The 14,143-nt window shown below is 45.6% G+C and overlaps 1 protein-coding gene across 1 annotated transcript in view; it reads left to right on the top strand.

Moving 5' to 3' along the window:
- The window catches only part of MOSPD1 (motile sperm domain containing 1), a 371,546-nt gene that overhangs the window by 247,052 nt on the left and 110,351 nt on the right, over window positions 1-14,143 (top strand). The gene's annotated exons all lie outside the window — the stretch shown is intronic.

The following is a 14,143-nucleotide window of genomic DNA, read 5'->3' on the forward strand; positions in this document are numbered from 1 at the left end:
CTCACTCATGTCCCCTATTACCCCCACCCCCCAGCAGTGCAGGGGCAGCCTCCACCAGGCCCCCACTCATGTCCAACTCATGTCTCCCAGCACCCCCACCCCCCAGCACTGTGGGGCACCTGCCAGCAGGCCCCCACCCATGTCCCATCCATGCCCCCCCCTGCACCTGGGTCCCAACAATCCCCAATCATGACCGTAATGGCCAGCCTCCCCTGCCAAAAGGCCCAACCAACTATCACATCCACCCACACATCAGAGGCAATTACATGTGACACACCCAATGTAAATAACGCAAATGAACATATGTCTGTCACACACAATCGTTGCAAGTGAATGTTGAAACACCCCACATGTCATGCATGAAAGCAATGAGATGATACTACACATTGAAGGATGAAATGTAAATGTATTAAAAATCAACTAGAATGGAAAAGAAATAGAAAAAAACACAAAGCAAAACAACCAAAAGAAGAAGAATGTTGATGAAAAAAAATTCGAAACACAAAGCACAATCCTAAAAAATGGTGTCCAAAGTCACAGTCACAAAAGAAATCCAAGTGTAAATGAAATATAAAACACATTGCTCCATGTGTCCAAAAAAAAAATCCTAAAAAATCCATCATCCATCCAAGAACTATATACAAGATGATCCTGGGTCAGGGCAGGTCCACAGGGGGCCCTGGTGGCATCTGGGCCGGAAGACGGCAAGGAGAACGACTGGCGTATAGTCTCCACAAAGGAGGAGAGGGCCGCCAGATTGGCCGACACATGCAGGAAACCCCCGAACATGGCCGATCCCAATTGGGCCACGTCGGCACGGTGCTCTTCGTGATGACGTGCGTGCTGCTCCTGGGAAGCACGCACGGCATCACGAATCACAGCCGTGCGCATCGCGACCCCAATCAGGACCGTCTCCACACGGCCAGGGGTCCCCTCGTCCGCAGGTGGAGGGGAGTCAGATGACATGGACATCCCCTCTACCTGCGGACGGGCCTGGGACGGGGCATCCCTGCTGGTGCAAGGTGGTGCACCCACAGGTTCAGGGACAGCGACATGCACAGGCCCCTCCACGGTGACCTGTGCTGCCTCCTGCCCCTGCCCCTGGACTGCACCACTTGCACCAGCAGGGATGCCCCCACCAGGCCCCATGTGCGCCTCAGTGGCAGCCTCCTCCTCCTCTGTGGAAACCACCAACCTGGATGGCTCCTCGCCGTCTACCGCCGTAGCAGGCCCCTGTGGGGGCTCACCCACCCCTTCCGCTGCAGCCGTGGGGGCATCCCCGCCGCCTTGCTCCACAGCGCCGTCTCCGCCCTCTCCTTCACTAGCCGCTGCGTAGAGGGAGACATAGAACACAAGCATCAGGGTACAGTACAATGGTCCCCTAGACAGGAAGCAATAGCAGATGAGTGCCACTGTCAAAGTACACTTCCATCATGTCACACCACAACACATGTGTCAGTCCAGGCAAAACACACACAGTGACAGCCATGGTGCGTGCCATGGACATTTCAATGCATGTCCAATGGACTCTCGAATCATACAATGTAATGGGACTCACATGCATCATGGGTCATGCCTATCACATGCACACACTTCACCTCAGTCACATCCATCTGGCCCCGTACACCCCAATCACAGTGCATACAAGGATGACTAGGCTGCATCAGTGAATCTGTACATTGTCACACACATGTGTCATGCATCCATGGCACTCACAAGTCACAGACACGCAGGTCAGGCACACAGACATGGATACCACATATGTATCTGGCATCAGCACCCATCCCTCGCCCCCACCCATGTCCAGGAACAGAGACTGCCATGCTCTCATGTGTGCAATCTGCACAGGGCTCCCCATGTCGCATTCAAACACATGCAACAACCGTGCGGTCCACACATTACAGGTCGCACATGCATTCCCATGATGTCCCTGCACACATACATGCGTACATGGCCTATGTCACACATGCAGGCAAGTATCAGACAACCAGCACACTGCAACATGCCCTGTCTCACACAGCAATGCTTGGCCACTTACCGCTCAACTCCAGACGGGTCTCCCTCTCAAGGACCTGGGCGTGGAGCGCTGGGTGTGCGCGTTCCAGGACCCTCAACTGGATGGAACTCATGCGGCCCCGGCCCCCCTCCACGAGGCGCCGGGCCTTCATGAGGGTCCTGGACCTCAAGTCTTCCCAGCGCTTCTTGACCTTCTGGATGGTGCGGGTTGCCACCCCCTCCGCGTTGATGGCAACCACACAGTCGGCCCAGATCCTGTCCCGTCCTTCCTTGTTGGCGCGGGACGATCCGAAGAGGGCATCATACTGCCCCAGGACTTGCTCCACCAGGACACCAACTTCGGTGGCAGTGAAGCTGGTGCCCCTCTGCCCCTCTGGCTGGGGTTGCCACTGGTGCCAGATGTTGATGTGCCCGACATGGCAACCCCAGGGGCAGGAGTGGGTGGGCAACTGGGTCCTGGGGCTGGGCTGTGGAGCGATGTTATCCGAGTCGGGAGTCTTCTATTCCAGCAGGGGTGGACACAGCAACTGGACACCTGCAGATGGCTGATGTGCAGGCACCAAATGGCAGCAGGCAGGCAGGCAGGCAGCAGCAGATGGCACGTGGGAGGCTGCTCGGGGCACTGGGGGGCAGTAATTCGGCCTTCTGGGCAGGAGCGTGGTCTTCCGTGTGTTTTCGCGTGGCCAGCTTGATATGGAGCGATTTGGCACGTGAAAATCCTGCACGTCAGCGTGAAAATCGAGGAAAGGCCCTTAGCGCGTAAGCGCGTCAGCACGCGTACGCGATTTCATTGGACCAAAGGCCCTTACAGCGTAAGCGCGTCTGTGACGTTTTGCGCACGGGCGTTGCCCTGGCAGGGCTTGGTGATCCCGCGTGCCTTTATGTTCTGTACGTGCTTTTCGTGCGGTGCGTGTGTTTTCCATCCGTTGGGGTTCACACGCTATTACTTCACAGCGGGTGTTGGCTACGCGTTCTTCTACACGCAAGGCAGACGGTGAGTGGTACCCCGCTCCCCCAGGCCCGATCGCGTGAGAAACTTCACGCGAACCCCTGAAATACACGTAGCCCGCTCCCCCAGGCCCGATCGCGTGAAAAACTTCACGCGAACCCCTGAAATACACGTAGCCCGCTCCCCCAGGCCCGATCGCGTGAAAAACTTCACGCGAACCCCTGAAATACACGTAGCCCGCTCCCCCAGGCCCGATCGCGTGAAAAACTTCACGCGAACCCCTGAAATACACGTAGCCCGCTCCCCCAGGCCCGATCGCGTGAGAAACTTCACGCGAACCCCTGAAATACACGTAGCCCGCTCCCCCAGGCCCGATCGCGTGAGAAACTTCACGCGAACCCCTGAAATACACGTAGCCCGCTCCCCCAGGCCCGATCGCGTGAGAAACTTCACGCGAACCCCTGAAATACACGTAGCCCGCTCCCCCAGGCCCGATCGCGTGAATAACTTCACGCGAACCCCTGTGATACACGTACCCTGCTGAAATCGCGTGTGAGACTTCCCGCGCACCCCGGTATACACGCACACGTATTCTTTGTCAGCGGGTGTCCGTGTTTGTGGGTACCCCTTTGCACGTCATTTTTCCTGGAGGGCCACAGTATAGGACATTCATCATGGCAGTATATAGGTGCTATTTGTTGGCGCACCTTTTGGCGCACATTTCTTACAGCCGCAGAGACGCTACCGCCTGCTTTCTTGTGGCGGTCGTGTTTGTGCCTGTGCGCTGGTTTGAGCGTGCGCTTTTTTCCCCTATTCTATTCCATGAATACGTGTTGTAGGCGAGCGTGTGGGCGTTCCGCGCACTTGTGCCCTGTACTTCCCCCGTGACACCCACGTTTTGGCAAGTTGTTCCCCATTCCGAGTGTTACGCCCATGTTCCGCCTACTTTTGTTGCGTGCGCCGCGCTATGTGCGAATTTTGCTGTGGCCTGTGCGATTTTCGCTGTGACCTGGCGCACGCTGTTAGATGGCCTGTGCGCCAACGTGCGCCGCGCACTTTTTTATCGCACATCCGCTGGTTTTCTCACGCACGGACTTCCATGAATCGACGTGCGCTGCTTTTCGTGCGATTTTCGCACTTGCACTGCGATTTTCGCTATTCCACTGCGATTCGCACGTTTTTGCCCACTTGCGCCGCGCTAATTATTCCATGAATCGGCCTGTAAGTATCCGATTAAAACTTTACAGTTGCGCGAGGACATGAATGGACAAATCCTCTGTATGGAATGGTCAATAGGTCATGAAAAGTAGAGGGATGGTAAAGAGAAGGAAAAAAAATGTGTGGAACACCGCTCCCGACAGTTCCCGCTCACTTCGATCACTGGCACTCATCACGCCTTGGCATGTCGGAGGTGCAGAAATTACACGTGGGTAGCGCATCACCGATACCACGAGTCCTTGAATGGTTTGAATACAGTCAGAGAAGGCACCTCCTACGTGTTCTCCCGGCAGAGTGCCATGCTGCAACACTAAAGTACAGCACAGGGCCCACGGATAGGCATAATTCGAGATGTATGCTCAGAATTCCGTGCGGTACCAGCTACACCTCACACCCCACCTGGAAGTACAAAGACTTGATTAATAACGCCTAACCAGGGGTTTGAGGATTCAGTCCCTATGAACGCAGTTCTTTTACACCTGATGAAGGCTACGGCTATCATCTACCATAGGGGACGCATGGGATGAAAAGGCTGAAAGTGACGACATTGTTTCAAAAAACATCCGAGTTATAGGACATTTATTAGCCATTGAGAGTAAAACTAATACCAGAGGAGTTCATAACAATGTCCTGTGTACATGCCACATAGACATACCAGTTGATAGTAGTTATAATAAAATATGCCTCAACAGTATTGTCTTTGAATTAACGTTAATATTGTGGCATGAAATAGGTTTTCCTCCTGTATTTTAATATTGTAATTGTTGGTTTGTTTTTTGTCTTGCTGAAGCACGTACGCACTAACCCTTAGGCACTTTTTGATTTGAGATAATTTACCATTCTGTTGAAAGTGGTTCTTGAATATGCACTATGCCATATTTGTACATAAAAAGGTGTGGTTATTGATAAAAAAAAAATCTGTATGTTTATCAATAAGATATTTTTGGTTATATTTGAATTTTGTGTTTTTCCTTTGATGCACTAACCTTTGAGAGATTGACTCATAGACACAGAGGTGAGGGCAGGCTTCCTATGCAATGCGACGGGTAAAAGCAGGCAGATTCCATAGACATCCATTGTAAATTCCTCCCGCATTCGTTAATTGGACTAGGCAGTTACACTTTTCCACATACTTAGCCGAAAAGTTGTAAAGACGATTTTGCCTGTGTTTTACACTCTACTTTTCTCCTACCTGATGAAAAAGGTGAACATTGCACAGAGTAGTCCTTTTGCACAGAAGTGCAAACAGACGTGCTCTACTCCATTGCAATTACCATTTTTTAAACGACTCGCGGTTGTGTGTTCTTTTCTGCCACATAAGCACATACAAGCCCACCAATACACCATGCACACAGCCACTGCAAATTTGCAATGCATTACCACTAAACTGAGTAATAATAATGATAGCGCTTCGAGGCTGAAAGATGTTGAAAGGCAGTTCTGTTGAAAGTCTGCTGTTGCAAGATGCACTTCTGAGGAAACACCCAGGTCAAGATCTGCTGCACAAAATACAGATTTCGTTCAGGGCCTATCAGGTGTGCATGCCAACAATGGTAAATTGACTAATTCCTCATTTGCAATCAGTACATACCACTGGAGCACTCTGTGTCTGACCCTGCTCTGTGCAATACAATAACCCTGAGGATACCACTGGGAACACCTACTACTTAAGGATGTGCAAGGATGATCCAGATACATCCTGACTGCCTTTCAACCCTCACTAAACTGGAAACTATAAGACCTGGTGCACTCCCTCTTGAGTCATTGCTCGTTACTTTACACAAGGAATGCCTACATTGTCATCCCTGTATTTCAAGTCCTTAATTCCAATGACTCCCTTGAAAGTGGCACAGGAAGGCATAATATTATGGGCTATTTTAAGCACTCAGCCAGAAAAACAGGAACGGGAACGAACATCAATTGCTATAAATAGTTGCTTGGTGTGAAGCTCAAAGACACAAATACGATCTACATGCTGAAAACCATTGGTGGCAAGTCAACTAAAGAATTAGCTTTAGGTGGGTGGGACACTTCCGTTCTATAAACTCAGACAGCTGGCATTGAAAGTGCAGATCAGATGCTGGAAACCTATGAAACCATTTGTGAAGACCACATTGTTGAACTGAATGTGAAAAGCCCGCCCTAAAGCAAAAGGGTAAATGTCCCCTGCATGTGAATTGTTGAATTGAATGTAAACAGCTGTGGCAGGAGAGAGAACCAGGTATTGGACAAAAGGGGAAGAGTCCCCTGCATGTGAACTGGTGATCTGAAGGTGAAGGTCTCAAAGGGAAGACCATAACCCTTTGGGGTGTGAACATTGCTTTGACTTGTGGAATGGAGAAAGTCTCAAAGGAAAGACTCATACCCATTTGGAGTGTGAACATTGTTGCACTGTGAAACTGAAGGAAACTGGAGGGAAGGGGCGTCCCCCTCTAGAGTGTGAAGTATATGAAAGTGACATTGAAAAGCCAGAGAAATCTTGGGGAAGGGAAGGACCCTTTCTGACAGCCCTTTATTGGTTTTCTTTTCTGCACTTTAAGAACTTTGTGTTTGGAACTTTGGAAGGAAGCTGCAGGTGTTCAGCTAAAAGACATCCCCATGTTCACGTTATATTGAGTTTAGTGTGTGAGGATCAGCTTAGGATTTTGGACACAGGTCGGAGAACTCGTTTGATTTGGACATTCTGACACAGACATTCCTTAGTTCTGCTGAGGCAGGGAAATCCCTCCTAGAGTTAGGGATAGGTAGGATTTCCCCAACCCCTTTTTTAATTTTATTAATAAAAGTTTTTAAGCAACACCAAACATGCCACGGTGTCCGAGTCTTACTCTTAATCCCTTACACCACATTAATACACACGTCTTACCACAGTATACATTCTTTTATCAACAAATAACTCCTATTTATATAATTCTCAAAGAAAGGCTGCATGTGGGGAACTGGAAATGTGCACAGCAATCCTTACTCTGAGACCCGGCTTCCCCTCTCAGACCCTTCTAATATAAAATTCTGCAAAGGTTGAGAAAATATTATGTCTGGAAACGAGAAGCAGGACTGTTGTCTGATATGCAGACTTTCCAGCAAGAAAATGTTCCATCAAGGGTTTTTCCATCTAATTTTTTCCAACGAACAAATGTGCATCAAATGCATATTTTTGCATATTTTTGTGGGCGACAGGGTTAATTTTGTTTGTGGTTTGTTTTTAAGGGTTTAAGGGTCCCCTCTCTCCGCCCAAAGAAAATGGGAAAAAAATGCATTCGATGCACATTCTTTCGTTGATGGAAAAAATTCAATGGAAAGACATGTAACCCTGTTGTCTGAGCCCAATGGAGTGACAGATAGGGCAGCCACTTTAACGTTAGGGTGAGTGCTGCAAAGATGTGTTACAAGCCCATTGTGCATTATGTACTTGGTGATACAAGTATACAAACCTTTTACCAGAGTTATATTTGCCATATATAAAGAAATGTGGCATTCCTATGTTCCTAAAATGCTCTCTGATTTATATAATGAATCCACGAAGCCCCCTTGGTAATTTTCGTTAATTCCCTTTACAGTTAAAAGTGAGTACAATTGGAGTGTACCAAACTATCTTGTATTGAAAACATTCTGTCAGAAAATAATTCATATGGTTATTCTTGATTTTGATACTGCGCGTTGCTTATTGGGACAAGTCTAACTTTTTATTTTAATTACAATGTGATTCTGAAATTGAAACAAACATCGTAAAATGTTAATATGAGCCAGTTTACAATGTTATGTTAGTACAATTAAATAATTTCCGTTTGTTTGTTTGCGAGTCTATCAATAAATTCTCATGTATCTCCTCCCATCTCTTTACAATGCGGGACTAAACAGGGGTCCCCTTTATCACTGTTACTGTATACACTCCACTTGGAACCACTACTTGCTAAGGTCAGACCAACAGATGATATCAGGGGAATTGAATTTGGGAGTATCTCCCATAAAATCATGACATATGCAGATGATATGCTCCTGTTAGCTCAGACCCCCTAAATGCATTACGAGCAACGACAGGAGAATTTGCGAAATTTTGGGTGGTTGCAGGCCTTAAAATAAATAAAACTAAATCAGAAGTTTTAAATCTATCCCTCCCTCCCATTGAAGTGCAGGTCTTAAGGTTGCATACACAATTCGGCTGGGCGCAAGATGGGATTAAATTGCTTGGGGTTACTATACCTTCCGCGATCAATGGGTTATATGAAGCTAATTATCCACCTATGCTGAAAGGTATTAAAGAACAATTACTGAAATTAGGTCCTCTCACTATCTCCTGGTTGGGTAGACTCAACTCGGTAAAAATATTAATACTTCCCAAAAATCTATATATATTTCAAGCATTACCTATTCGGGTTCCCATAGCGTTCTTCCAGGAGCTACATAGAGCAATTTCTGCATTTATACCGAATAATACATCTCCAAGGCTAGCTTTAAGTACACTCATGACCCACACAGAAATGGGTGGGCTGGGTCTCCCAAATTTTATGAAGTATTATCAAGCAGCGCAAATTAGGGTCCTTAAAGATTGGTGCACTGGTGACACAGGGAAAAGGGGGCTACAGATGCAGAGGGCATTGGGGAATCCTTGGCTTGGGGATAAATTGTGGTTGCCTAACCGGGACCAACCCTCTAATATGCATGCAAGTGTAGTTACGAGTTTAGTTGAGGAAGTCTGGGATACAACAGTCAAGAAATACCAATTGCCAACGTTCCATTCCCCTCTAACGCCCTTATTTTTCAATCCCCATTTCACCCCTGGTTTTGAACCCAACGCATTCATGGAATGGAAACACGCAGGGTGTGAAAGGCTGAGAGATATGTTTCAGGGGAAAGATCTTTGATATTTTTTTTAATGTAAACAAGATTTTGGTCTTTGGGAATCCAGCGATTTCAATATTTCCAAGTCAGGCACTGGATTCTTGCTCCACCAGTGCATAAGGCGGCAACAAGAGATCTTACATCTTTTGCAAAATATGTGACATCTAACCCAGGTAACAAAGCTCTTATTTCAAACCTATATAAATTGATGGTAGACACCACTCCTAAGGTTTCAATAAGCTGTAGAAAACACTGGCATTGCACACTGGTTAAGGAAGTGCCGGAAGAAGATTGGGTTGCACTATGGAAAGCAATACCCAGATTTACCGGGTCGATCCAAATGAGAGAATTTTGGTTCAAATTATTGGTGTAATGGCACTATACACCTGTTTGCTTAAGGAAAATGAAGCCCTCCATTTCGGATAAATGTTGGAGAGGGTGTAGGGGGGTTGGGAGATTGGAAACATGTATGGTGGAGTTGTCCGGGTTTGGTGCAATATTGGGAAGAGGTTAACAAATGTATGGTGAAAATGATTAGCTTGCAAGAACCTAGAACGATGAGATCATGCCCTTTGGTGGTGTTGGAAGAGCACATTCGACAAAGCCCTAAACAATTCTCGAAAGCGTTTGTTATGCTACATTTGGCGGCGCTGTTGGTCATCGGCCAAAAGTAGAAACAGAAAGAACCGCCCCATATTATTGACTGGTTTTCTAAGGTTTGGAACTTTGTGGCTTTAGAATGGATAAGATACTCTATTCAGGGGAAACATTCTAACTTCACAAAAGTCTGGAATACAGTGTTGGACTTCCTGCATGAACATCATAATGTTGCATATTGTCCTCAAAAACTTTGCATATCGGGAATTGCTTGAGGTTGTAGAAACTGTTTGAATTTACTTTGTGGCAAATTTTGCAGCTTATTGTTTGATTCATGTACAGTGGGGAAAAGGCGGGGAGGGGGCAGAGGGAGAAAACGCTTGGGCATGGGCAGGGAGGGTCGGGGAAAGTTTGATTGTTATTAATCTAAAATCCCAATAATACAATTTTTAAAAAGAGACTATCAAGAGAAGCAGTTGTTGGTTCAGATCTCCTCCTTTATGATTCTAGTGTGGAGCATTTGGAACAAGCAATACCACAGAGTACACATTGTAGTAGCAGGAGTGTTATCCTGGCAGGTGAGTAAACCAGGAAAGGGACCAACTGTAGTTAGTCCTGGCAGGCAAGTTTAACAGGAAGAAGATGGTTTAAAGTACTGTGGTTGCGGTCAAAAGGATGTGGTGGAAACAGAAGTATTAACTCCATCATCTTATTTTATGATCTTTTGCATTTTAGAAAGTAATTGTTGAACCTTATTGACCGAAGTGTTTCTTATAAAAGAAGACAGATGATATGCTACCAAGTATTTGGCCCATGGAGAAAGGAACACTTGTATTTCATTTATAAATGTATGTTTGGAAGAAAGGACTTCTGGTTTACCTAGCAGGAGGTGTTTGGAAGAAAATACTTTTGTTTTACCAAGCCGGAGGTTGTGTAAAAAGTAACAATTTCTTTGAATTGTGAAACAGCCTTTGAAAGAGGGACATTCACTGTACCAAGGGAAAGGCTATATTGAATACAAAAGACTTGGTATGCTATATTAGATGGAACCTTATTATTGTATAATGCTTTCTTGAAACTGAACTTTACACCAGATATTCCTGAATTGATCCAGGGGAAGGCGATCCAACTCTGGTCACCAGGATTACTATTTACAATGTTTGAGTTTGAATTGCTATATTGTTTTGTGGACTTTAAGACAGCCAAATTAACATTGTATACATTTATTGTGCATGTAAGTGTGAGAGTCAGATACTTTTTGGACACTAGGTCATTTTTCTTTAGCCTGAGTTTGTTAGGCAGGGACATCCTTGTAAGGTTAGGGAAAGATAGGCGTTTGTCTCACCCCTTTTTATGAAATAAAATGTCTTTATGTGCAAAGGCTATACATTTGTGTCTGTCTCGCCTTTCTGTCCCCTCGCAGGAGGCACTATGTGAGCTAGGGCCTTTGTGCTCTGGCTCTTGGCAGTATTGGGAAGTGTGAGGTTATACTTTTGGAGCTTTACCCCACATATTGTGACTCTACCAACCATATAATGGCAATGTTGTTGTATTAAAGGTTAGCCTTGTCATTTTATAGCAGGCTATACATTACATAAAGTGAAAGACACAATACTTCAGACATACAGAGAAACAGACATAGGCTGTGTGCGCCCGGTTTAGGAGAGACTGGTCTAGCGAGTAACAGAGTACACACAGCATGTGGATAGATCACCAGACATGTGGATAGAGATATAGACAGATGCTTAGAGAGAGATGAATAGATATAGATGTAGACAGAGATATGCCTTGAGATATATACAGACAATGTGTATAGAGGGAAATAGAGTGATGCATACTGGGAGATGAATAAATGAAGATGGATAGATAGCGATCAATGAATGGATTGATATATATGAAAAGAGATAGATAGAGTAACATGTATAGAGAGCTATGGATAGACATAGATAAACGCATAGATGGGTATGTATATAGATAGATGTAATAGATAGATGTATACATAGACAACTAGTTAGAAATTAGAATATGCATTGAGCATGCTGCAGATAGACATATATTGACAAGCAACAAAATAATGAGATATATAAATTCACTGAGAAGCAAAGAAATATATGAATATAAATATGCGTGTCGACATAGAGATTAATGTAGATATAGAGATTGATAGAGGGCGAATTATGGATACATGGAGATGCAGAGCCACAGATGGACATAGATAAATCGAGAGATTCATATACATATGTACAGATTACTAGAGATGTACACATAGCCAATGATGGAGCTTGATGGAACTGTTCATATCGAGACACGAAAACACAGGCCTACAAGGACAGACATAGAGTGATATATACAGTGAGATATAGAATGGAGATGGAGAAAAATAGGTGGGTGGATATATAAAGACAGATACATATAGATGGAGAGCATTATATGTATACAGGAGGAAGCATTTATTGTCATAGAGGTATTAAAGAAGAGTGGAGGAAGAGTCTGTGTATACTGCTTCAATGCCTCAATGCCTTTAAAATGCGGATGAGACGATGCAGTCATAGGCTGGTATCAATGTCAGCAATGTGTATCTGGTAACTGGTTGGCCCAGACACATGGGCATACACATTTGCCTAATAAGGATGGCGAAGAGTATATGCCCAAGACGTATGGTTATTGCAACCTTTATCAAACCTTGTTGGTAATATTGGCAGCACTGTATTCCATTTACTATTAGTCTCTTCCAATCCTCATCACTTTCTAAGTACACCAACGTATCATTGACGTCACAGTCCATTGATCTTTTGGTTGGTTCTGTTTTTCATTATTTATGATAGCTTTGTCAATTCTTTTATTTTCAGTTCTTTCTCAATGGTGAATTCCTTCCACAAAATAATTCATATAAGATTCAATATGACCCCAACCCATGTTACGTCATGATTATTATAGGAAACTGTTTTTAAATATATTAATGTTGGATACACACACCTACCTTCATTGAAAATACCAATAAGTATCATATGTCGATCTGGATTCGTCTTCATTAAATCAGTGCTTTGTCTACTCTACTGACAGTACTTCTGCTTCCACAAACTGCAATTGGAAGCCTACTTTACAATCAAGTGCATGTTTGTTGCATGATAAAAGCCAAGTAGCCTCAGCCTTTTTCCTCTATATTGGCCAAGGGCAGACCCACAATGGTCTACTGTTTGACATTTTATATTTCAATTAATGCTCTCACCATTCCCTTATACTAAAACATTCAAATTGGTTAAAAGACACGTTTCTCCACTTACACAAAATTGAATGGTAAAAAAATGCCTTTTAATTTGCTCAATGTAATTCAACTGTGTTCACCAATATTGGAACAAAAAATAGAACTGCATGAAACCAGCAGCCCATGTCAGATCTAATACGAAAGAGACCCAGCCAGCATTAAGCGGAAGCCCGATGATAGAACAGACATGAAGTGTTATTATGGCTTACATTTCTGAAGTGTTCAAACAGCTGTGAAAGCTCAGTCTGGGGTCTGTACCCATACAGAGCCTCATGCTTCAGCGGTAAGTCGCTTTTCACTGCCCCAGTAATCTCCAAGCCAGGGGATGCATGGCAGTGCCAGGGGGTACCGAAGGGAAATCCCATAGGCAGCTGCTGCTACCTCCGACAACCCCTAAATGACATCCCTGTGTGACATGCAGAACAGATGATTTGAATAAAATGAAGATGAAACATAATGATAATGATGTGTTTTATATTTATATTTCTGAGGCTTGTGGAATCTGCTTAGATCACATGCTGTGCATAGGCCGACATCTAGTGGAAGCTGCGGAGTATTACAGTTTGTTTTTCGAAACTCGAAAATGGGCGTTGACACAGGGCGTGCCAGTAATTCTATCCCTAGTGTGACGTCCACTGTACCCATGATCCCTCACGCGTGTAGGACCCTCAGATTGTTTTTTTCCGCCATACTGGTCGGAAGCATTTTGCGGAGTTCCCTGGCCTTAGCCATACTTTTGCTAAATATTGTTATATTTACCCATTTCTTCACCCCAACGTCGAGTCACCGAACTTCCACACTCGACCCCGGCCCGGAGAAGAATTCGACTGTCGACAGCTGCACGACGGATTTGGGCCTCGGAAGGCCTCTGGCCTCGGCCCGGGCCTTGGAAGGCCTCTGGCCTCGGCCCTGCAAGTAGGGAGAGTGGGGTGGTGGACATACTCTACACTCTTTTGGTATATAGGTACATTCTTATATATTCCTACACTTACTAGCCTGCTTCCACAAGGTGCGTATAGAGGGTACCCCTTTCCAATTCTGCCCCAAGTGCAACCGCAAGTATCCTTGGGTCGACAGGCACGCCACGTGCAATCTCTGCTTGCCGAGGGACCACCCCGAGGCGAACTGCAGAGCGTGTAGTAGGTTTAAACCGAAAACACTTAAGGACCGTTCGATCAAGCGTTGGGCCCACCGCGCCAGGCGTCAGGAGGCCATGGCAGCGGAGGGCGCCTTCAGCGATGGCAGCGACGCCGTGCTTT

Source organism: Ambystoma mexicanum, chromosome 5p (genome assembly GCF_040938575.1).
Source record: "Ambystoma mexicanum isolate Mex_15411 chromosome 5p, UKY_AmexF1_1, whole genome shotgun sequence".
Lineage (NCBI taxonomy): Eukaryota > Metazoa > Chordata > Amphibia > Caudata > Ambystomatidae > Ambystoma > Ambystoma mexicanum.